This window comes from Mus caroli, chromosome 7 (assembly GCF_900094665.2).
Source record: "Mus caroli chromosome 7, CAROLI_EIJ_v1.1, whole genome shotgun sequence".
NCBI lineage: Eukaryota > Metazoa > Chordata > Mammalia > Rodentia > Muridae > Mus > Mus caroli.
The window spans coordinates 114,498,176-114,523,555 of NC_034576.1; the positions used below are offsets into that span (position 1 = coordinate 114,498,176).

The following is a 25,380-nucleotide window of genomic DNA, read 5'->3' on the forward strand; positions in this document are numbered from 1 at the left end:
GAGAAGGAGAAGGAGAAGGAGAAGGAGAAGGAGAAGGAGAAGGAGAAGGAGAAGGAGAAGGAGAAGGAGAAGGAGAAGGAGAAGGAGAAGGAGGAGAAGGAGAGAGTGCTCACTTCAATCTCATCAAGGGCATACCTCTAATGGCCTAAGATGTTCCATCAACTCTTAAAGGCTCTGCCAACTCCTAACAGCACCTTCAACATGAAGGCCACTGAAGAGCAAACTATAAATCCAAATCATAGCAACAAAAATATTATGGTCTGAATATCTGTGTGATAAACACATCTATTTTTTTCCTCTTTGAGATAAGGCCTTCTGTAGCCCAGGCTAGCCTTAAACTTAACTGTGTAGCTGAGGATGACTTGAACTTCCACGTTCTAGGATTAAGACATACACTAGTAGGCCTGGTTTATGGTGCTGAGAATTGAGCCCAGGGTTTCATGCATGTTAAGCAAGCACTCTACCAACTGACCTGTGCCCACAGCCCAGCACCTGTACCCACAGCCCAGCACCTGTGCCCACAGCCCAGCACCTGNCCCACAGCCCAGCACCTGAACCCACAGCCCAGCACCTGTGCCCACAGCCCAGCACCTGTGCCCACAGCCCAGCACCTGTCCCACAGCCCAGAATTCACATGTGTTTTTGTCATTGTTGTTTGCTGGTTTGCTTTTCGAGATAGGGCCTCACTATGTAGCTTTAGGTGGCAAGGAACTCACAGTATAAAACAGAGAGATCTGCCTGCCTCTGCCTCCTGAGTACTAGCATTAAAGACATGTTTTACACACACACACACACACACACACAGTTTCTACATATTAAAAAATGTCCTTTTAAAAAAATTGGTTCCTTTTATTGGGAACAGCAGTGATTCTAGAAGCTACTAGAAAGTTGAGATTTACCATAAGAAGGAAAAGGAGGCTGGCTGACTCCTCTTAGATAAGAAGAACACAAACCAGGTGATAAGGAAGCTCAGGAGGTGACCTACCGCACAGTCTGAGGGGGAGTGACAGTAGTCATAGAGTAGGCTGGAGGAGGAAGGGCTGTGGAGGGGAAGGTAACACCAAGCAGGCATCTTAGATCTGGCAGGGGTGGGAGCATGGAGCACCTGGCTGGATCCTAGAGGCCTGCTCCAGCCAACTCGTGCCTGATTCTCACGCTGTTTGGCTTCCAGACTCCCTTCCTCTCTCACTGACCAGAGAGAATCCCTTTGGCATGTACTTGCTTTGCTCCAGGAGACAGCCACAGTCTTGTTCTAGGACAGCCCCTTCCCACCAAGTCCTTTTTCTTTGTTCTGGGATCCCCTGACTGTTGGCCACACATCTGTAGCAGCCATTACTTCTTTGTGTATCTCCTCCCGGTTGGAGGAGAAGGATGCTGAATGTTGATGGACCTGCAGAGAATGCTTTACAGCTCATTCTACCCAAAGTAAGGAACTCCCTGTGCAGGAGGTCAGCCATTTGAGGCCTTACCCAGCCTGCTGACCCAATGTACTCCTGCTGGAGGGCCAGCCGACCTGTCATTCCCCCTTCTCTATGGAGGTGGGGGCAGGGAGGTAGGTTCCATTTGGAAGCCTATCCTACTGTTGTGCTTTGAATACGTTATGTTATGTCTCCCATCTCCCGTAGGCGCTTGCGTTTGTCCTGTGGTCTCTAGCTGGTGGTGCTGTTTTGAAAGGCTGTGGAATATTGAGAAGTTGGAGTCTTGCTGGAGGTAGTGGGCCCCTGGGGGCCTGACTTCCTGCCTACTCTCTGTTTCCTGATTGTGGCTGTAATGTGACCATCTTTGCACCCACAGCTCTGCTGTCATCCCATCCATCCCATGATGCATTGTACCCCTTCTTAAGCTATGACTCCAAATAAAGCCTTCCTTCTTCAAGTTGTTTTTATAGGTTTTTGCCATAGCAACAACAACAGTAACATCAAGCAACTAAATTTCCTGCTCCCTTTATCTGTCTTTCTCCCTTGCCCCACGGTGAGGAAATCCTAGGCCCTGAGCATGCACAGCAAGCATTCTGCTGTAGTGCTGTCCTAAGCAGAGGCGTGGACTTTTCTACAAGGAATTGCTTGGAAGGGACGCCTCCTGCAGGCCATGCTGATCTGATACAGAGTGATCAGTCCCTCCTGAGCCCCCAGGATGTGGGCTGTCCTAGGGAGTCCCTTGCTATCTAAGCTGCCTCGGAAGAAAGATTAAGAGGAAAGCAGGCAGGCAGGCACTTACTGCAGGCTAAAGATATTTATCCATTACAGAATTCACCAAAGGCTTATCTGGAGTGCTGGTGTGTGGGTGGAACAGGACTGGAGAACGGATCAGAGAGGAAGGTGTCAGGGTGACATGACTTTTTGAGATGTCAGAAGCACACAGTTATTCTGAGAGACCACACTGGCCAGAGTTGTGGGTAGAGTCCAGGCCGTTAGAGAATCAGCGTATGGGGGCTACAAACATGTCACTCAGTGGTTTACTTACTTCCGGTTCTGGGGATTGAACCAAGGGCATTCATTATACACACCAGACAACCACTGTCTTTGAGCCACATCCGAAGCTAGCTCTCATTCATATATATATATATATATATATATATATATATATATATATATATATATATGTATATGTATGTGTGTATGTGTGTGTGTATATGAGATATATATATATTTATATATTCATTTATATTATTTTATTTGCCTTTCGGAAAACCAGTGTTTTAGGGAATTGAGTGGTCCACACAACATAAAAGCCACAGAAGAAGGTGTTTCCTCAGGTTAGTCCTCCACCAAACATGTGGTCATCTACTGCATGCGGGTTACTGTTTAAGCAATGGCCACTGGGGTGACCGTGGTGAATGCTCCACTGTGACTCCCCTCAGGAGGTTTGATTTTGGGAGCTCAGATGAGCTGTGTGATACACAGCTTTCTGTGACCCTGAGAAGCATAGCAGACACAAGGAGAAGGAAGGATGGTTTCTTTGGGCTCATGGTTTCGTTCCAGAGCCGCTTGGCCTTGCTGCTTTGAGTCTGTGGCTGCACATCACATCATGGTGGGAGCACAAGGCACAGGGGCCTGCTCACTTCATGGTAGCTGGGAAGGTGAAGAAAATCAGAAATGATGTGGCCATAGTGATTGGTGTCTGGAATCCTAGCACAGGGAAAGATGAGGCAGGAAGATTGCTACAAGTTTGGGCCCAATACATCATTCTAGTCAATATAGGTACTGTGTAAGACCCTGTCTCAAAAAAGAAAAAATACCCCCTCCCACACACACATGCACACACATGTGCATACACTCACATACTAACCTCCAAAACAGAAATGACTCAATTGACAAAGTGCTTACCTTGTAAGGCATGGGCACCTGAGTAAGATCCTTAGCATCCCTGTAAAGAAAGTTGTGCACTGAGGAAGGCTCAGGGCTGTCAGACAAATGTGAAGACCTGCATTCAGATCTCCGTAACCTGCATACAGCCAGACACAGAGCACACCTTTGTGACCCAGCATTCCTGCAGTGAGACAGGAAGCAGGTGGGCAGCTGGCCTGGCATACCAAGCAGTGAGTGAACAAGGAGCTGTCAGGCAGAGACTCCTCTTCTTCAAGATACCAGTCTCTTACTTCTCAAGTGTGGATGGTACCTACCTCAAAATATGCTGAGAACTTATGGAGCTTGCTCAGGTATGATGCTGGAAAAATGGTATATATGTGTGTGTATATATATATATATAGTCTCCTAAAATTGCTTACCAAATCTGTACCTCTTAGGAACAATTGATTAACTCAAAAGAGCCATATCTATCACTTACCAGGAGCCACCCTCTGTTCTATGTGTGGATCTCCCTGGCACTATTGCCATTTTATAAGGTAGGTACCTGTTACCCAGGGAAGTTAGGTTTCTTGTGTGGGGCACGCTGTCAGTAGAACTGAGATTCAGTCCGGGCTCCTTGACTTGGAACCTGTGTGACCACCTGCTTGACCATGGCACTTCTTAGGAGAAGCATGCCATACCATACATATATGCTGTGGGATGGATGTGGGATGGACATACAGACAGGTAGAATGTGAGTCTCCTTTGTGGACCAGAATAGAGAAGAGGATTCTTTTCCTTGGCCCACTTAGCTGCTATGTGGACGATTGGGTAGCACTGTTGAGAGCTGTCTCCAGGTAGCTATTCAGCTACTGCAGTGTTATTCAGGAATGGAATATATTCAGATATATTTCAACAACTGAAGCCTAGCACACCATGAGGGTCCCCAGAGTTTAGTGGTCTTATTTCATTTCTTGTGTCTTTAGGGGCCACAGTGATGCCCTTGGACTTTACAGTTGGCTTTGAAGATCTGTGTTGAAGTCGACCGTGACAGTACATGCCTGTACTCATGGCCCTTGAGAAGCAGAGGTGGGGGGATCCAGTGTTTAAGGCCACCCTTGGCTCTGTAGTCAGTTCAAAGCCAGCCTGGATTACAGGAGAGCAAACAAATAACCGAACCAAAACTGAAACAAAACAAAAACTTCAATAAAAAGCCCAAAATTCACAAACTCGGGAAGAGAGACAGACAGAGAGCTAGAGAGCGAGGGTGGGGGGATGTTGATATCTTGGTATCTTCAGTTTTGGGGGCTGAAGCTGGACTCTTTGTGAGGCCCTGTGTTCTCCTAGATCATCCTCACTCCCACACTACGTTTGTCCGTTGCAGTTGTCACCCCTAGTTGGAGTGCCACTTTCTGCCTATAGCAGCAACTTGACTACCCCAGCGCTGACTTTGTCACGTGTGCATACATCCCCGCAAAGTGCAGTGGGACTCCAAGAATAATCCTGACCGGAACCCCCCCAGTCAGTCTCCTCTTCTTCTCCACATTGTCAGAAAAGTCTCCTTGATGATGTGGTGGGTCTGATGGGTCCCTGATGACCTTGAATTCTGGTACTCATATCTAGGGCCAGTGCTGCTGCCTGCAGCCTGCGGGATGATAAGAGGCTTGGACAAGTTGCCACGGTCCTGTTTCTCACACACTGCGGGTATGTCTGAGGGAGGCACCTCTGCTCCCACTTCCTGGCTTAGAAAGTCCTCCAAAGATAGCTGGCTGTCAAGGCAGCCTGGGCCCATCAGCATCTTTTCATCACTTGACAAGGTCACTGCTCCATGGAGACCAGCTTTCCTCTTCCCCTGAAAGCCAAGGCACTTTGATGTCAGCTCTAGAGAAAGCCTGGGAACCACACATTCTCTGTGTCAGCCCTGCTGAGGGAATACTTGAAAGCAAGGGGAAGACCCCAGAGTGTGCTCTGAGGAAAATGTCCCTGGGGGCAGTCTCCAGGCTCCTCACCAACCTTGTTTCTAGCACACTGGGAGGCTGGCACTAGGGAAGGCAGTCCCGGTGTCTCTCTGCAGCATCCTTGGAAGTGGTCAGGTGGATGCTGATAATGACAGGGCCACCAGCTGGGGCTGCTTTGGAATTGCGCAGGCTACTGTTTCGGTTGGAGATGAGGATATTTTTAGGGCTGAATCTGGGTCTTCCTTCTCTCCCTCCCTCTGATGCTAAGTAGCCATCTGTATCTCCCAGGCAACCTCCTCAAGCTGTATCCTAGAAAAGCAGGATGGGGAAGTGACTAATGTTAAATGCAGAGAGTGGGGCTGCTGCATCATTCATTCATCTCTTAAGAAAGGAGCCACATCCTATTTCTCCCTAACATAATATAATGCTTTCTTTGAAGCAAAGTTATATGTCTCCCCGATCCAGCTGGTCACCCTATACTGACAGCTCTGAGTTTTGAGTTTTGACACCCCTATCCCCAGTCTTTCAAAAAGCCACAAGCCTTACATAATTCCTTTACACAGTCAGCCTCCTCAATGGCCAGGCTTGCTCTATTTCAGAGTTACAACTCAGTCCACCACACCTACCTAGCAAGAGCCCCATGAGATAAAAACTTGGTGGCCGGCACAAGAGAGGTACAAAGGATGCTGGGAAGTATTGTAAAACCTTACTTTTGAGCAGCCAGAACTTCTGTCCTAGCCCAGACCTATGGTACATGCATGTAATCTCCACATTTGGGAGGATGAGGCAGATAATTATTGAGATTTGAGGTCATCGTGGAGTACACAGTGATGGAGACCAGCCTAGAGTACACACTGAAATCTTGTCTGGAGAACTTTCTGTTCTGAGCAGTGCTATCATTGCTAGACTTAGTTGGCTCACAGTGCTCCTGAGGACATCAGGCTTGTTTTGATCTGAAGACAGAATGTTGTGCTGTGTCAGACCATGAGGCTGAATAGAGAATAATGTGGACTATGCCTCCCCCACAGTCACCTCTGTTCAGTCACCTGGGCACCTCTCCGGAGTGACGGCTGGTTAAATGAATGAATGCTCCTTCTCCATCTCTATCTCCACACTGCCTGGGCTCAGCCAAGTAGCTATGAGTCTTGCCCACTGAAGTCAAGCTGTGGACAGAGGTCATGCAATTTCCTAATTAAGTAATAACTTAAAAGGCAGGGCCAGGTCATTCAGGTCTCCTCTCCCTGACAGCAGCCAGATGTGAGCTCTATAGTATGCTCAGATCAATTGTCAGTTCTTCTAGAGATCTTACCAGTCCAGGGTTCTCGGAGGCCCAGGAATGGCTATAGAGGCCTCACATCAGGATTGTGTTTGTTGACTTGGAATCAGCTCTCCGTTTAGATACAGTCACGTTAATATGCACATGATCTTGGTAAATGGCTCTATTACAGATCTCAGTTCCCCCATCTGTGAAAGGGGATGAGGATATTGAAAAAATCAATCTCTAAGTCTGGGTTTAAATGAGATGATACATGGAAGGTGTTCATTGATTGGTGGTGACATGGTTAGAGTCCCACCAGAGTCAAGGACTGTCCCTCTTAGAGTCAGTGATGAGTTTTGCAGACTGAGTGGGGTTGAGTACCAGGGATTAAAAAACGCATCCGCAGAAGCGGGGTGAATTCTAAGGACGCTAAGAGGCAAACTCTGAGAAACCCCAAGGCCTGGAAGATGGAAACGCAGAGTATAAAAAAAGATGGGCCCCAGGTTTGGGGGTGGAGGAATTGCTGCCTGTACTTGCCTGGCCAAGGGGCATGCTCTCCAGAGGGTGGTACCCGGGGAATTCCAGCAGCCCGGAGTCATGGTACTGTTTGCCTTCGCCTGCTTTCCTCCCACTGGGTCAGCTCAGTTTCAAAAACATTTATGGACTCTGCATTGGGCCAAGCTGAATGATGGGCTGCGGGCCCCAGGGGTGAGTCAGTCCACTTGAATCCTACTTTCCTGGTCTCTGCTGTCGCAGTGTCCGTATGAATTTCTCAGGACTTCGAGCCCCGAACCATTCATTCAGAATTTTCTCTGAAACTGTGAGAGGCATGGTCACTCATGAAAGTGATCAGAAACAGGGGTTAGCCATTCGACAGCCAAGAAAGAGAAAGTCACAGGCAGTGCGATTGGTCTGTGTCACTACCCCATTTCCCACAGCTTTAGCCCAAGCAAGGCCAGTTCAAGGGAGGACCCAAGCAAGGAAGACTGCATGCAGAAAAGCAAGAAATGAGGGCCCAAGAAGGCCAGGCAGTCCTAGAAGTCCTTCGCTGTTCCCTCCAGTCCAAAAGGGACAGTGAGGCTGTCTTTCCAGCTGCCTAGGTAAAGCTTCGGGAGGCCCAGCTTTCCCCTCTCCCTCGACACGAGAACACCAAGGTCGGGTGTTCGTCTCATAGCAGTCCAGGGCTGGGTCTTCGACCTGTGGCCAGGGTGGAAGCGGCTAGGGCAGGGCTTCAGCCCACATGCGTCCGAGGCTGCAATGGTGACAGCAGTCCCCAGCCTGGTACTAACTGGGCGGGCGCTGGGGTGGGTTTCGCGCTGCACGACCATTGGTCGCGCGTCTCAGGCATGGGGTGGAGCCTCGCCTTCGGAGGCCCTGTCATTGGCCGAACCTCAGATGGGGGCGTGTCCCAATCGGATCCTCCGCGGCTCACAGAACCGCAGGCACCCGGCCGGCTCAGCCTGCGCCGGGCCGCCTCGCTAGCTCCGGGCTCAGCAGGCGGCCCGCGGGGTCCGGGATTTCTGCGCCCTCAGACAGAGGACAAGCAAGGCAGGTGCTGACCTGAGGCCCGGAGGCTCGCGAGACCTTCGGTAAGACGGAGTGGGAGTAGGCTCCGGGATGTGCGGGAGCGGGTGGGGACTGTGCCAGTCCCGGCTGGACTCCGCGCCCTACTGGACGCCCCGGAGGGTCAGGTGCGGCAGTTCCGTCCGGGATCTCAGACCCACCTGCGGGGTGCGCCGTGGGCTCTCCACCAATCAAAACTGTCATTCTAACCTCAGAAAACCTAACACACAAGCGCATAGTAGGCGCCCTTCAGCAGCAGGGTCGCCTGTCATCGTTCAGGGGAACGTCCCCAAACTTTGCTCCGTGCGATCTAGGCTCCCGTACCTTTCCCATCCTCTAACAGAGCGCCTTGCTCATTTTTATTTTATTATTATATTTTTCTGCTTCCTTTCTTCTCCTCCCTCCTTGATAACAGGAAGTTGGGCCAAATGTCAGTGGCCTGGCCAGCGGCGGGCTGGAACTTGGGCTGGTTGCTTGGCCGGTGGCGACGCTTCCAGGGTCCTGCGCTGCTGTTCCCTCTATCTTGGGACCCCTGACAGCCTGTGCTTGTCCCGCCTAGGAGCATCCTACCCTCGCGTCCTGCTCTGTCAGTGGCTAGCTGGCTCTGGGCTGGGGTCTCCCTTGCAGCCTCTGCCTGCTGCAGCTGTTCGGAGAGGGCGGGGTTAATTTATCCCAGGCCAGCCTCAGTCTCAGCCTCACCCTCACCGGCGGAGCTGGGAAGGGCCTGTACTGCACCGGGAAGAGGCGTGTTGAAACCAGAGTACTCTCCTGTCTCCTTCCACATTGTTTATTCTGGGCCTGGGTTTCTAAAGCGGAAAGAGCTCTCGTTTGCAAGGCCTTTCGCTGTCCACTATGTCTTAGGTGGTTTAGTGGGAGGATAAAGTCAGTAGCCCTTATGGACAGACCCGGAGAGAAGAAAGCTGGAGGTTTATTGGCCTTCCGCATTTGCCTCCTGAGTTCTCAGGTACCTGTGTCCTCTGCGTGCCAGCAACCTCCGCGGGGGGGCAGTGGACCTAACGCGTGGGATACCAGGATAGCCCCTGTTCATGTCCCAGGGGTTTCAGAGGTGATCAGTGCTGCCTTCTTCAGGCACAAGGAAAGGGGCACAGGTTGGATCCCAGTAGTTTCTCCCCCAAAAGCTTGTGTTGTGTCCTCTCTGTTTTAGGGATCCGGAAAGCAGTCCTGACTCTGTGCCTGCTTCCCACCAGTTGTCCTGTGGCTGTGGGAAGGAGCTCTGTGTGCATGTGTCTAGAGCCCCTGGCCTTTGAGAGATTCTGGGGACCGCAAAGAACAACGTGCTTGACCAGACAGCAGGAAGGGGGGGGGGGGATATGCGCTGTGAGCTGCTCCTCACTGTGTAGTCCCCTGCAGAGGGGCTCTGGCTGAGTTCTTTGTGATGAGAGGGACTGACTGTGATGCTGCCTTGGAGGAAAGCCTCCTCCCATTGGCTTTACCTCTGTGGGCCTGGCTTTTCCAGTGATCTTGAACTGAATTCATTGAAATAACTTTGACCCTTAGGAACTCCAGGGCTGTTCTTTCTGCAGTGGGGTGGGGCAGGCTTTGGTATACCCTTCTTTTGTTTGCTGGGTGATGGTAAGCTACAGTTTCAACAGCCCCATTCCTAGGAGCTGCAGAGAACAGCCGCGATCCTTCCATCCTGTGATAGGAAGGCGGTGGTCTCTCTCCACCATGTCCTCATCTCTATCTGGGTTTGCCTTCCAGGCATGGGCCCGACTCTGCTCACTCTCCACTGCTGAATGGCAGAGTTCTACCTTCCTGGTTGAGGACTTGGTTGGGCTAACCCAGCCTGGATTGAACATGGCTAACCCAAGTCTGTGGAGTGCTAATAGTCCCTTTGCTCATTCTTTACCTCATGAGCACCTCCACATTAGCCCTCTGTAGTAGTTGGGGCCACACCCATTTTATGGGTGAGAGAAGTGAGTCACAGAGAGATTGCTACTGGTCCCAGCAGACTCTAGAGTCTCATGATGATTCCAGCTTCTAGGAGTGGATATGTGGTAATGTTGACCTGGAGGAGGCAGAAGCAGGAGGATGGCTGAAAGTTTGAGGCCACACCGGTATATCTAATGAGCTCTAGGTCAGCTACAATGGTCTCAAAAACCAAAACCAACAGGGCAGTAGTGGTGCACACCTTTAATCTCAGTACTTGGGAGACAGAGGCAGAAGGATCTCTGTGAGTCTGAAGCCATTCTGGTTTATAGAATAAGTTCCAAGACAGCCAGGGCTACACAGAGAAACCCTGTCTCTAACCACCCTCCCTAAACAAAACAAAAGAAACAAATAAAAACCAACCAACCAAATATAGAAATATAATATATATTTAACATATAATATATATTTATAAATATACATATAACTATATTTTTTTCAGAAAAATAGGATAGTGTAATGAGCTGTGCCTGCCCCTTCCCAGCTTCCCCAGCTACTAAAATGATGTCGCGTTGTGCTAACTCTATGGCTTTCTCCTTTACTTTTCTCTCTGTTCTTTTTTGTTGTAAACTTCCATTTATTTTTATTTGTTTGTTTACTATGTGTGTGTACATGTAAGGGCACGTGTGACACAGTTCCTGTGCAGAGGTCAGAGGACAATCTGGGGGAGTTGGTTCTCTCCTTCAGGTATGTGGGCCCCTGAGATTGAACTCAGGTCCCTGGACTTGGCAGCAAGCCCCTTCACCTGCTGAGCCATCTTGTTGGCCCCCTGGATTTTTCTTTCTGAAGTGTTTTAAAGCTGATTTCTGATGCCATTCTTTCTGTCACTTTTTTTCTCTACACAGTCCAGCACACATCACCTAAAAAGAGCATTCCTTTGTAAAACTGTGGTCATTGCTGCACAGGACAGAGGCAGTAGTATCATATAGTGTCACCTGTCCACATCAAGATAGGCACACGGGCCTGCTGGTCAGGAATGACATCTCCAGCTGTCTGTCGGAGTGTGGATCCATGCATATTCTGCATTCGGCCACTAGTCCCTTGCGTCTCTCTATGAGCAATTACTCTCCGTTTCAAGAGCTTATCTCTCCCGGAAGCACAGTGAGCCCCTGGAGACTGGAGTCCACTTCAGTCCCTCTCTGGATCCTCAGGAACAAAGCCTGCACACAGTGGACACACAGCAGCACACAGCTTGCAGAGCATCTGCTCAGCGGCACCGCAGCCACTCAAAGGGCGTGTTCTGAATGAGGGGACTGTCAGGGGCTCGTGTGACTGTGGTGCGTGTTTGGAATGGTGACTTGCTCATGCACGTGTGGCTGTCAGGGCAGTGAACGTCAGTCCATAAGCATCCTGAAATCATAGGAGAGTTATTTCCAACAGTCACCCTCGCCACTTTGGTCTGTGGTGTGGAGCCCAGATGGCCACGTGTGTGCCCTGAGCAGCAGCTGGCTTTGCACATCACACGTGGCTGACAGCTGCTGAGGTCACTCTGTTCAAGCTTTGAGTTTAGTTCCATTGAGACCAAGTTGGAGCTCTGACACTGAGCTGTGTAGAGAGCAGGGTTCACCCCATCACCCCTTACCCCCACCCTGTCCCTTCTTTGAGCAATACATCTCTGAAGACTTAGAATTTTACTTTTGTTATCTTATCCCCTCCCCCAGATTAGCTTTTCTGAGAAAGGGTCTTATGTAGCTCAGGCTGGACTTGGACTCAATAATTAGTTGACAGTGGCCTCGAACTCCTGAACTCCCCTGCCTCTACTTCCCAGGTGCTGGGATTGCAAATGTGTACCACTACATACAGCTAATCTTTTATTTATTTTTTTCAGCAAATATAACAACATTTTTATGCTCAGGTTGTGTCAGCATTTGAGTTGATATTTTTCCTTTCTTATTACTTTTTGTTGTTGTTGTTTTTGTTTTTTTGTTTGTTTGTTTGGCTGGTTGTTTTTTTTTTCCCCAAGACAGGGTTTCTCTGTGTAGCCCTGGCTGTCCTGGAACTCACTTTGTAGACCAGACTGGCCTCAAACTCAGAAATTCGCCTGCCTCTGCCTCCCAAGTGCTGGGATTAAAGGTGTGTGCTACCATGCCTGGCTTCTTATTACTTTTTAGGTCTTTGGCTGGATGGCTTCCATACTGGAGACCATAGCCTGAGCTCGCTCATGCATGTTAGTCAAGTATTCAACCTCTGAGCCACATCCCCTGCACTCTTTAATGCTTTTAGTCTTAAGAGAGGGTCTCATGAAGTTGCCCAGGCAGGCTTTGAACTTACGTTCCTCCTGTCTCGGCCTTCCAGAGAGCTGGAATTGTAGGTATATACTGCTGGGCATGATATTACTCTTTACTTTTTGTTCTCCCTCAAATTTTTATAGTAAAAATGTTTTTGTGATAGGTAATCCATTATATTCCCTTTAGAAACATGACCTCCGCCCCCCCCCCCCCAATTCTTGGGCACCTATAGACAAGCTTAATTGCCAGTAACAAGCTTAGACTCATGGGTATTGACTACAGTCATGTGTATTGACAGTACCTTAGAGCTAGTGGGATTCTGAAATTTGCTCAGATCATAATATTGTTTGTAGATTAGGTTTATTTTGCTTTTCTGGAGGCTGAGCCACCAGAGATGACAGAAGAGCAGGCAGGCCCAGGCTCCAGGCCCTACTGGTCTGTGCTGACTCTTGGGAAAAATCTTTAAGGACAAACACTTGTGCAGCTCATTCTAGGGTACCCTGGCCCACCCACACTAGCTTCTCTTTTTGTCTGGGCACTTGCCCCAGGCTTAGGACACGTGCCTGGTCCCTGATGACAAGGCACCCCTTCTAAAACATTGATTCTCTGCTGGTGGCCGACATTAAAGCTGTCTGGAGTGATGGTGACAGGACCCCTCTGGTCATAAGCTGCTGCTGCAGTCTGATTTGGGGATGCACCCTTTTCTGTCAGGTCGTGAAGAATCATCCTCCCCGAGTACACAGCACACAGCCTTTTGTGGTATCAAGTGTGGTCTGGTTTCTTCCATTCTCTTGCTCTGTCCTGTGTACACATCTGCACATTGCTGTGGGCATCATGGGAAACAGTCCCTGGCTCACTGAGTGTACAGGTCACTGTTTCCACACAGTGTTTGTCATGTTGGAGACTTTAGGGGTGTTGTTCTGTTTTGTTTTGTCTTGTTTTTTAAATAGGGTCTCATTATGTAGCTCTGTCTTACCTGAATCTGTATAGACAAGGGTAGCCTCATTCACAGACATCTGCCTGCCTGTGCCTTCCAAGTGCTGAGTTTAAAGGCCTTTGCTACCTCTCCAGACTTGTTTTTGTTTTAAAGATAAGGTCTTGTGTAGCTCAGGCTGGCCTCAAACTTATTATGTATGGGTGAATGAACTTAAGTTTGTGATTCCCCTGCCTTCATGGAATCCCTGAGTACTGGGATGATAGATATGCACTGTGGCCATTTTATACAGTGCTGGGGTTCCCACTCAGGGAATTTTCTGTGTAGGGGCAATCACATTCCCAACTGAGCTACAACCCCAGCCTCTTAGCATGTTCTTTGTGTGGATTAATGTTTCTACCCAGGACTGTATTCCTCCCTCCCCGAGATCTCCACCTCTCTGTGGCTGCCTGGATACCTCATGGCTCTAGCAGCCCTCCTGTAGCTTGCCTACATGTCTCTCAGGGCATAGAAATGTTACAGCAGAACCTTTCCTGGGTGACAGGGTATGCCCAGAGCTCATGTTCTTTCAGCTGGCTGTAGGAGCTGAACAGCAAGGAGCTAGTCAGTTGTTGCTGGCCCCTGCACCGCTAGAGGCACAGGTTAGTGGAACACTCTCAGGCCCAAGTTTCGGACACACCCAGCCCGGAAGCTCAGCACAGGCCAGAAACAGGAGTGAGTGTCTAGAACACTCTGTCCTGGACTTGACACCTTCAAATCGTTGTGCTGAGCCGCAGAGATCGCGTCTTTGCTCACAGACTAAATGCTGGCCTTGGCCACTCGTGTGAGGACTGGATCCAGGTCTCAGGGTACTGGGAGCCAGGCACATGAGGAGCAGAGGAGGAGGATGGGCATGGAGAAGAGTTACTGAGATCTTTCAGTCATTAAGAGAGCTGCTTCCTAGGGCAGAGTAGACCCAGGTCTGTGGGGGATCTGACTGCTGACTCCTGCGTTGGATGCCTACTTATCCTAAGGTTCTATGTGCAGTATTTGTGGAGTTGATAGCTCCATGGGTGGGGACAGTTGGACCTTTCACACTTGGATGCAAAGATAGTAACGAGCAAGCGTTTCTTCCTGAAAAAACTGGGGGTCTGACAGCCAAGGGAGAGGGTAAACAGCATGGAGGGGCCCACATGCATGTATTCACTCACTCTAAAACATGCATATGGATGCATGGTACACACACACACACTGAGAGACAGAGAAGGGGATATGGTACTTGCCCCAACACACATGTATACATGTGTGGTTCTCACCTCCACACACAAGTGTGTGTGGCACTTACCATCACAAACATACAGATACCTAGAACTACACCACGAGCACACACAGATGCGATGCATGGTAAAAACACTCACTCATACAAAAAGAACTGGTGAAAACCCAAGCCAAATTTCTTCTCTCAGCCTGCCTCTCATCTCATAATGTGGTTGCTGTTCCAAGCCTCCTGTAGACACGCTGTGGGCACACTTCTCTGCCTGTTACCTGCTTCACTTTTCCTTCTGTCTGCTAGGAAGTAACCAGAGTGGACCAGAGGGCCCACAGGATCTCAGAGACTCAGTAATGAATTGGCCAGAACTCAACGATTGCCTCCTCCATATATTTCAGTGTCTCTTTTGTCAGAATCCCCCCTTGCTTTAAATCTGGGGGATTTGGGACATCTAGGCACTGAGGATAAACATCAGGAACAAGTTCTCCATGAAGATGATAGAGGCAAAAACAAGCAAGCAGACAAACGAAGCATGCTAAGACAGACATGGGTTCGAATCCTAGCCATGTGGCCTTGTAAAGTTCATGAATTCTACCATCTAAGCCTATAAAGAAGAGGTAGTTAGAGTCATCTTGATCTCAACACTGATGTAGAGATGAAATTAAAATATTTACAAGGTGCTCTGCACAGGCCTACATTCCAATACCTCCCTGTTTTCAGTGGTCAGTTTCCACACTGAATAGCATGAATGGGCTCCTCCAGAGCCCCCTCTGGAGCTCAAACTTCAGGTTCCTATAAAAGTCAGTCAGTTCTTCATTTTTCCCCAAGCTGAGCTCCTCCTGTCTGCCTGCTCCCCCCACCCAGCCCTGCTCTTGTGGCACCCCCTCCATACCACCCAGCCTCTAGGCACCCCATCCTTCTCTGCCCTTCACTCCCTGCAGCCTCCTCCTCACTTCCGTCCCTTCTGCCATGGTAAGCAGTAGCTTCCTGGAGAAGGCTCCCTGTTTATGGCTGCTCCCTGGGGTGTTTATGCTGCTTCTCTTCAAGAGCTCCTAGCAGATGTCTGTTTATTGCTGAAACTTCATCTTCAGCCAGAGAGAGGAACAGCTTTTTTTTTTTTTTTTTAGATCTCTAATTGTGGTGGCTGTACAATACAGCTTAGATTGCCTCCGAGTCTTAATTCCTCATTGCTCTCCAGCTCTACCCATTATGAAACTCTTCAGATGCAGGCAGAGAGACCTTATATGTCCCGATTTCAGAGCTGCATTTAAATTTAGCATGCAGTTGTAATCAGTTAGAAAGGTAGGCCAGGGGAGTGAGGGCAACCAACAGTTTGTCTTCTATCCTGGCTCCGACAGATGGTATGAATGAGAGGAGCATTTTTGGTATCCATAGCAACAGCAGCCCTCTCTCACGCCCCCTCTTGCCACCTGCAGGATTGAGCAGGCAGTCTCAGGCTGCTCTAAGATGAGCTGCCAGCTCAGGAGTTTTATCTTTCCCTTTGGACCCGGGTGAGGCTTGAGGTGCTCAGGGAAGGGCAGCTGGGGTGGCTTTAGATGATCTTGACCTCTCTGCTGGAGGAAGAAGAGAGAGCATGAGTCACAGAGCCGTGGGATGTCAAGTTGGAAAGGTCCTATGATGTCTTGGTCACGAAGTTCTCACCCTGCCTTGAGTTTATGGGTTTAGAATAAGAGGCTCAGACAATGTGTTTTTATTTTTTATTTTTATTTTTATTTTTTTTTGAGACAGGGCCTTATCATGTAGCATAGGTTAGCCTTAGCTTGCAATTCCTCTGCCTCAGAGTTCCACATCCCCTGAGCCCTGGGGACAGAGTTTCTACCTTTGTTTTCTCAGTCTGTGATACAAAACCAGATTTTATTTTGTGTTTGTTTATTTGTTTGAGAGAGGGGCTCACTATGTAGGCTTGGCTGTCCTGGAACTCACTATATAGAACAGGATGGTCTCAAACTCACAGAGATCCATCTGCCTCTGCCTCCCAAGTGCTGGGATTAAAGGTGTGTGCCACTGTACCCAGCTCACAAACCCAGATTTTAACTGAGATGGGCAGCTGTTCATAGAGATTTGTTTGTCTCCAATTGGCTATTGGCTGACCCTTGAGAAAATACACCAACATGAGCCAGTTGGGAGTCATGGAGGAGGACTATAAATAGGTGTTGGGGTGGCTACCAACAGCTGGAGGCTCAGGCTTGTTAGAGCCCAGCACAGCATGCAACTGTTGTGCTGCGGCCCAGATCTGGTTGCTCTTCTTTTGCCTGGAGTGTGGTATGCAGGACCAGCTTCTCGCTGCTGCCTGCACACTAGGACTGGGTATGGAATATATGCAATGGTGAACCTTCCAGGGGACATCTTGAAGGAGGAAGGGGTAGGCCCAGCTTGTTAGTCACAGAGCACCTTGGAGGATGGCTAGGATGTCCTCAACAGAAATGAGCAGAGGCAAGAGCACACAGAGGCGTGGGCAGGGGGCATGTGCAGGATATGAACAAACCCAACAGGCAGGAGGAAGCCACCAGAGGACACTGGGCCACCTAATCCTTGGGCCAGGTAAGTTTAGGAAGCCTGGGCTTCCCACCAAGGACTTAATGCTGCCTAAATGGCTACCCTTTGACTACATGTAGGGGTGCTCAAAAAACTGAGTAGAGCAATTAAGGACAGGTCCCATAGCAGACTTCCTCTGTGCCCTGGCTTCGTCTCTTAACTTTATTTGTGGTTGCAGGGTCTGTGTGTGCAATCTCATCTTTCCAAGTACAGCGACCCATTATGAAGCTCCCTAGCTAGGGTTGTAGAATATGGTCCATCTATCTTTGCCTGCAGCATGCATTCTGTAGGGAACAAACACACACACACACACACACACAAACAAAAACAAACAAACAAACAAACAAAAAAACCTGTCCCCTTACACCCTTCCTTCCCTTCTTCCAGGTCAAGGAGAAGAAATGTGGACATAGAGGCTCCTGACCTCAGAAACGGACCAGGAGGTTCCTGCTTGTCTGGGTAAGTCAAAGCAGCAAAGCTGGGATAGATTGGATCCTGAGGGATACTCTCTTCCAAAGGAGCAGCCTGCTCTACAGAAAGAATCGTTTCTGTAGGGCTCAGAAGCTCACAGAGCTCAGCATCCCGTCTGAAATGCTGCCTATTCTCCTGCTTTTGTGACCTCACAGCCACCAGAGCCTCCTTTCCTGCCATGTCCTGGCCTGGAGAGGAGATGAAGGCTGAACTCAACCTTTGCCAGCTTGCTGCTGGTGCTAAACTGGCGGCCAGTAGCATGGCAACTAGCTCAGACATTTGAGCAGGGCTGCTGGCACCTGTCTCTCACATATGTCTTGGGTACACCCTGGATTTGTGTCATGGAATAAAATGTGCTTGTGAGTTGCAAGTGGAAAGAATTGAGTATTCATGGGAGCTGTTGAGGGGGCTGGGGTATGGTATAGACTCCTCATTTCTCTTCCTTCTTCTTTCCTCTGCCTCCCCCTTCTTCTCTTCCTCTCCATTTCTCTCCCCTTCTCTCTCTTCTTCTCCTTTCTTAGCATCAGTTGTTCCAATGGGGGCCCAGGTTGGCTCATCCATCACTCAGGACATCTGATCTGCCATTCGAGACCTCTGATGTACTGTCTACTGGAGGCGGGCTGTCACAGGTAGAACTGGATTTTCAGTTAGGTTTAGTGATATCATTACCCTCACAGGATGCATGTGAGAACTAAATAGGGCAATGGGTTCAGCAGTACCCAATGGCACAAGTCGGGTCATTCTTCTGCCCACTCTTGACTTGGCCTAAGAAGTCTTAAAGCACAGATAGGATTCGAGTTCCTCTTGCCTTCAAACCTTCCATTTGTATTGTTCCCTAAGTGACTTCTGTCCTTAAGTAGTGGAGCTTTGAAGAGTGTTTCAGTCGGGGCGCTACCATAGTCAATAAAGAGCTGTGGGAAGCTTGCCTTCTTGGTGACACCTACACATCACTAGACTCAGAGCCTCAGGGTGAGAAGAGTTCTGATTTCACAGGGGACTTCATTCATTCCATCTGCTGATACTTAAATATCTATTACTCTATTGGGCATTAGACAAATGTCATTATATTATTCTTGAATTTTGCTTGTTTAGTTTTTTTTTGAGAGTAAGGACCTCATTCTGTACTCTTTGAGGGTAAGCCTGGAACTCAAACTCTCTGCAGTACAAACACCTCAAACCCATTCCCTATGCACACTAGGCTGGCCTCGAACCTCCCACCCCAGCCTCCTGCATGCGAAGGTATTGTACTACCATATTTTGCTCATTTCCGATTCTTCTTGCATGCATATTCTTGCAAGAATAAAAATGGTTACAGCATTTCTGAACCTTTTCCACACTCACGATCTGGCTCTTCAGAATCTCATTTGGCCCTGCTGTAGTCAGAATGAACTGTCAACTTGACACAGCCTAGAATCGCCTGAGAAAGCTCTCAGTAGGGTCATGTCTTTCTCGGGTTGGTCTGTGGGAATGTCGGCAAAAGATTGTCTTGGCTGTGACTTGAACAATTGTGTTGGTTAATTTTTTTTAAATTACATTTTTTATTTATTTACCTGTGCATAGTATGGAGGTCAGAGTGCCTACCATAGAGCACATGGGTAGGTCAGGGGACAACTGCAAGAGTTGGTCCACTCTCTACCATGTAGGTCCCAGGGATTGATCTCAGGTTGTCAGGCTTGGTTGCCTTTACTCCATGAGCCCTTCCACTGTCATCCACTCTGGTTAAATTGGACAGGGTCCCAATATGCAGCCCAGGATGTTTTTGAACCAGCAGTCCTGAGTGCTGGGGTGCAAGCATGCACTGCCACCTTAAATGCTGGCAGCCTTGCTCGGGGGATCATTTCAGGTTTGCACACCATGGCCATAGCATCCTCCAGGTCACCACCATGCAGGGTTACCAGAGAGCCCTCTGGTGTAGTACTATAGAACATCCGTTAGGGGACCTCACACATTAGCCAGCTTGCTTTGAGAACATGGATTCCAAATGCCCTGTTGGCTCCATCCCCTTCCTGCCTATGACAAGGTACCTACTGGCAGCCAGAGGAGATCTGACTCTTGCAGCTCCCCCCACCCCTGCTTTGACATCGTATGTCCCAGTTTCCCACAGGGCTCAGGACAACTTTTAGGTCTGGGCTGCCTCTCAGATACAAAGGCCACTAGGCTACTAGGCATCTCCTCTGAGGATGTGTGTGCAGCGCTCTAGGCTAGAGGTTTTCTGGCCTGGAGGACTTGAACTCATTAAAAAGAGTTTAGACCTCCTTTAAAAGCAAAATGGAGCTGGAGATAAAGATCAATGTTAAAGTGTTTCCCTAGCATGCACATGGCCACAACACTGAAAAACTGAAAACAATAACAAACAATAAGAAAAACACATAAAACTAAACCAAGCCCTGTGTGGTCTGAGTGCCCCATGTCACCTCAGGGTAGGTTCATGTGTCTGCCTTCTTAGCTGCTCACCCACTTCTCGGTCTGGAGGTTGGAATCCCATCTCCGAGACTCATGAGTCACTTGTTTCCTCACTCTAGGTCCTGGAGCCTTTTCTCCCGAGCTGTTAGCAAGGTCTGTTTTCCTCAAAGCTCATACACCAACTTCCCCTTCTCTGGTCCACAAGTTTCACAGGAAATGGTTGCTTTTCCTCCACACATCCTGTGTCCTGGTCACTAGCTGGCTCTGCCGTTGCTGTGGGAACTAGGGAATTAGGCCAGTCCTGTTACCATGGAAGCTGCCTCCCTAATGCAAGTTCATCTTGTATAAGGCTAAAGTAGCCATAGCAGTGTGTGGAGTCAGCTGTCAGTTACCTAAGGGAATGGTAATTTCAGCTTGCAAATGCATGGAGAACATTGTCTGGAGGCAGCTCGAAACTGTTTACCACTTTGATTGGTACATGAGTCAAGGACCAAAAATGCCTTTGAGGGGCTTCCAGAGTTTGGACTTGAGAATTTGGTGAGTGTATTTCCTCCCCCTCCCAAAGTGTCAGGTAATCCAGGAGTATGATTGGCTAATTAGTGTTGATAAGGCTATGTGGAAAGAGTGTGACTTACAAACCTGAGTCAGGCCTCTGTTGACACCTGCTCACCTGGGCCTCAGCTGCTCAGGTGCAAGCAGCTGCTCCAGCCTTCTGACCTCTCGGAGGCAGGCAGGAAGATCATTCTGTCCTCCAGAGTCTAGCCCAGGCCCCACACAGCATCTTCAAGACATCGCATCCTCCATCCACCTGACTCTCCCCCGAAGAGCAGAAGTAACAACGGGAAAGCAGGTTTTGGTGGCTCACACTTGTAATCTCAGCACTGGGAGGGGTGGGAGCAGGGTAGGGGGAGGCTGTGGTAGGAGGATTCCTGGGAGATCAAGTCTAGCTTGTGCTACAGAGTAAGTTCCAGCCCAGCCTGGACTATAGTGTGAGGTCCTGTCTGAAAAAGAAAAAGTCACTGGAGGTTCTGCCAGTCCTTGTGATGTGGGTTGGCTGAGAGCTGGTGTTCAGCAAGCTGAGACTTCAGTTTTGGTTTCTGATGTCACCTCCACCTCCTTCCTTGTGTTTCCTCTGTTAGGCTCCCTGTCTGAAGGAATCAGCACTCAGAACCCTTGGTTTGCCAGAAAGAACCAGACACTTAACTTTTCCAGACCCGTGGTGCTTTGCAAACTGTCTGGTGGGCCCTATCCAGGAACTTTTGAAGACACAGGTCCACAGCTGCCTATGCAGATAAGCAAGCTTCAGCTAGGCTGGGAGGAGAGATGCAGGGTGTGGGAGAGGCCAGGCCAGGCCAGGCCAGGCCCGGGCAGGGAGAGGCCGATGAGAAGGTGGCTTGTTTACATTGGGAAGTGAATTTCGAAACATTTCTGGAGTACCTACTGTGTGCCTGTTCCTTGTGCTATGAGGACATTGGAATCCACCAGGCTTGGCAGCTCTTCCCAGAAGGTCTATGGTGCCAGAAAAACAAGAAACACGTGTGTGTAAACAAGAGCGGTGGCAGCAGGGGATTTAAGAAACTTCAGCTCAGTCACCAGGAAGTTCATGACTATCCAGATGACAGGGGGGAAGACCTTGGTGCGAAGAATGTTTTCTATGGGCTGGGAAGACCTGGAAAGTTTCCTAGGAGAGGAGAAGGCGGCAGTAGTGTTTGATGTGGATCTTGAGGGGTAGGCGGAGTGCAGATGGCAAGTGGGAGGAAGCAGAGAGCATCTCTCCCTCTCTGCATGCTGGAGGACAGGGAGAGCTGGTGGGAATATCCAGAGCCTCTGAGTGGGTGAGTGGCTTTGGACATATGGGAAGGGTCTTCTATTTAAGACAGGGCAGGATACCCAGAGAGCCCCTAGGACAGACAAGCCAGACATAGTTTAGTTTCCATCTATTCCAACTTAGGCATTGGGAAGCAGGAGGGCAGAGGCTCGCTAGCCACACTTTACCATTGAACCTCCAAGATTTGATGTTTTCGTTTTGCTTGGTTTTAGACAAGTTGCATGTGTTTAAACTGGCCTTGAACTTCGCTATATAGCCAAGGATAACCTTAAGCTCCTGATCTTCCCTGCCTCTGCCTTCTGAGTGCTGGGATTACAGGCACATAGCTGACTTTATACATTTGCTCAGGGCAAACCCCAGGCTCCATGCGAGCTAGACGGGCATTTCTTCTACCAACTGAGCTCCATGCCCAGCCTTCTCAGGACATTCTAAGGTCTGTTCAGTCATTCTATGGGTATTTACAAGATGGCTCTATTCTTCTAAAACAAGCCAGCCAATTCTGGGTTTACAACAAGGGGAAAAAAAGTAGCAGGACATAACAGGACCCCATCAGGAACCAGACATTTAGGGTCCAGGAGGAGTAGAGACAGTGGGGCCTAGAGAGAGTTTTGGGGAACCTTGAAGTTGGAGGAGGAGGGGGAAGGAAGGGGCCCAGGCTTCACTGAGGAGGAGGAGGAGGGACCATGTGAGTGTGAGGCTCAGAGGATGCTGGGGACTGAAGCAGAAACAATGGGGATGGTTCCTTCTTGGGGAGAAACAGGTAATTATGCTGTTAGCTGTAATGTGGCTAAGCCAGCCCTTAAAATGGATGCCATGGCCCAGGGACCCTCAGCAGGAAAGTTGAGCTCAATGGAAGGGTCCTGAAGAAGTGCTTGCAGTAAGAAAAGACCCCCACCCCCACCCCTTACTGGGAAGACCCCAAGCCTCTGGTTTTGCTTGAGCCAGCACCTCTTTCTTCTCCCTGGCAGTCTTGAACGCTGGGGCTTAGAGGCTCCTTGCATGCTCACAGCAACCTTTTAGATTCTCAGCTTGGGCTTGAATCCACACCTGGCAGGTCAGCAGAGCAGCACAGACTGGAAGCTCAAACACTCCTGCTGTGGAGTTGAGTTTTCATCTTGGCCACGGGAGGAGAAGCCGCTGGGTTTTGAAGTGCATGTGCCTGTGAATGCACTCCATAATTTACTAAAGAAGCAGATGATGAAGGGCCTCCGGGCTCTAGGTGACAGAGATCCCAGTAGAATTGTTCCCAGTGGAAGAGGCTCAGATCCCTCCCACCCACCCGCAGGTAGACACTGCTACTCCCCAGCTTCCACACTGGCCTGCCTCATTAGCATTCACAGTCCTGCTACCTGTAGTGTCCCTGTTTTAGCTTTGGCTCTGCAACACTTCCCCTCTCCATCCTCCTCCTCTCAGGCTTGGCTCCAGCACTGCCTACTTCAGAAAGGCTCTTTCCATTTCTTTCCACCCCTTCTCCATCTGCCTCCATGGGGGAGCCAGCAGTCCCTGGTGCAGAACTTAGCCAGCTCTGGAGTAGAGCACTCTTTCCCAGTGTTATGTTTTAAGCATCCGCCATATCCCAGGCTGCCGGGCAGAGGCTGGGACTCTAGTGGAGTGTGCCTGACCAGGGCTCATGCTCTCCTCCATCTAAGGTATGTGACGTTATATAGATGCTTTAGTTTTCTTGGTCTCTATGTCCTCATGTGAAGAGAGCATATGGTGCCTGCTCACATGTTGGGAACATTGGACGGAATGATTTGTGAACAGTGCTCTGTGCCCAGTTCCAGCCTCACTGGAAAGGGCTGGCATATGGCAGCTTTTATCTTAGCATGGTAGTTGTTACGGTTTGCATATGAGATATCTCCCGCAGGGCTGGAGTTTGAACTCTTGGCACCCAGATGGTGCACTGTTCTGAGAGGCTAGACAACCTTTTGGACAGGAGGTCTGGCTGGCAGACCTTATAGACAGTAGGGACTTTGACTGAGGGTTCTAGGCCAAACCTACTTCTACGTCTTGATCTGTCAAGATATAATAAGCTATATATCAATATCCTGCCACCATGGGTGTAATAAGCTGTATATCAATATCCTGCCACCATGGNTGTAATAAGCTGTATATCAATATCCTGCCACCATGGNTGTAATAAGCTGTATATCAATATCCTGCCACCATGGATAGAGTCCCAGCTGTCATGCTTTCTCCACCATGATGGATTGGTTCCTTCAAACTGTGAGCCAAAATAAATCCTTCCCTCCTTCTGTTGCCTCTGTCAGGAATCTGGTCACAGTGGGGAGAAGAGCAGCCATGAGTTAGCTCTCATTCCAGCTTTAGAAGTAGACGCCATCCCCCTGCAAAGGTCACCACTTGACTCAGAGCTGATGTCCCTGATGGCCTCACCACGGGGCACCTTTCCTCCCCCTTCTTCCTGAGCCCCAGTCCCGGCTTGACTTCCATGCTTCTTCTTCCAATACCAGGCAGTGCTACAACCCCATCACCAGTTCCCACCAACCAGCAGAAGTGAACCAAACCAGGCCATGAGGAAAGATAAGCCAGTTTCTTAGATTGTTTAAGTGGCAGAGAGAAATAAGGAAAAGGATGGAATGACTTACCTGTGGGATCCCTGTAATGGGGGTAGCACCCCCTCCCACTGTCAGTCAGGCTCTAAGATGTGCATATCCTCTGGGGGATTGCCAGTGATGACACCCCCCAAGCTTGGCTTACAGTGTAGACCCTGCCCACTGCTTACCTCTTAACTAATTGCTATGTCAGGAGAATGTTCATATCATTCGACTATAGCTTCCAACTTCATTCTCCAGCAAATGTTGGAAGCTCCCACCTCTGCCTCTGGCTGTGTCCCCTTTTGTGCCAGGCAATGTTTATGTCTGGACAGGCCTTCCCCAACTGGTTGTCTGGGTTACCCCTGTACACTAGGGTGCTAGGTTTTATGAGAGCCAGGAGGAGACAGCTAAGCATGCTTGTTCATGAGGCTAATGCTGCAGGAGAGGAGGGGGCTAGTGGGTTTTGGTTATTTTTTGTGTGTTGTCAAGCTAGAGATTTTATATTTTTGGCAACTTTAAAAACTTACCTTTCCTGGGGAGAGTTTAGAGACTACTAGAAGGCTTGGATCAGCCTATCTAAAAATAGAAAAAGAGATTATCTTGGGGTGCTGGCCTGGAGGCAATGAGACAGTGAGCCCAAGCAAAGATAACTTTGTTGAGCTCAATACCACATGCCAGGCACTGCAGTCTCTCTACCTGGTAAGTCAGATGCTCCTGGGAGAGACAACAGAGAACAAAAACAAACCCCTAACTCCCCATGGGATTCTGGCAGGTGTGTTTGATCATGTGGTTCCCTGAGCTTCACATAGAGCTCTTGGAGATTAAAAATCTTTCTGTGAATGTTCAGGAGTGTGTGTGTGTGTGTGTGCGCGCGCGCGCGCGCGTGCGCGCTCATGTATGCATGAGTGCTTGTGTATGCTTATGTGTGCAGGCCAGAAGTCTTGAGGGTCATTCCTCAGGAGCCATCCACCTAGTGTTTTGAGATAAGATGTCTCACTGGCCTGGGCTTGCCAAGTAAGTGAGGCTCATTGGCCAGTGAATGATCTGCCTGTCTCTGCTCCCACAATATTGGGATGACAAGTCCGTGGCACTATGTCTGATTTGCATGTGGGTACTGGGGTCAAACTTGTGTGAGTTCTC

The 25,380-nt window shown here is 49.3% G+C and overlaps 1 protein-coding gene across 7 annotated transcripts in view; it reads left to right on the forward strand.

Moving 5' to 3' along the window:
• The first annotated feature begins 7,911 nt into the window (after positions 1-7,911).
• The window catches only part of Mical2 (microtubule associated monooxygenase, calponin and LIM domain containing 2), a 127,573-nt gene continuing 110,104 nt past the window's right edge, over positions 7,912-25,380 (forward strand). For 2 of the 7 annotated variants that reach the window (XM_021169143.2, XM_021169141.2), the window contains exons 1-2: positions 7,912-8,092; positions 17,371-17,442. The gene's annotated coding sequence lies outside the window, so the exon portion shown is untranslated. Of the gene's footprint in view, positions 8,093-17,370; positions 17,443-17,975; positions 18,084-25,380 lie in introns of all 7 variants that reach the window. The other 5 variants (XR_003837099.1, XM_029479097.1, XM_029479100.1 and 2 more) reach the window with 3 other exon arrangements.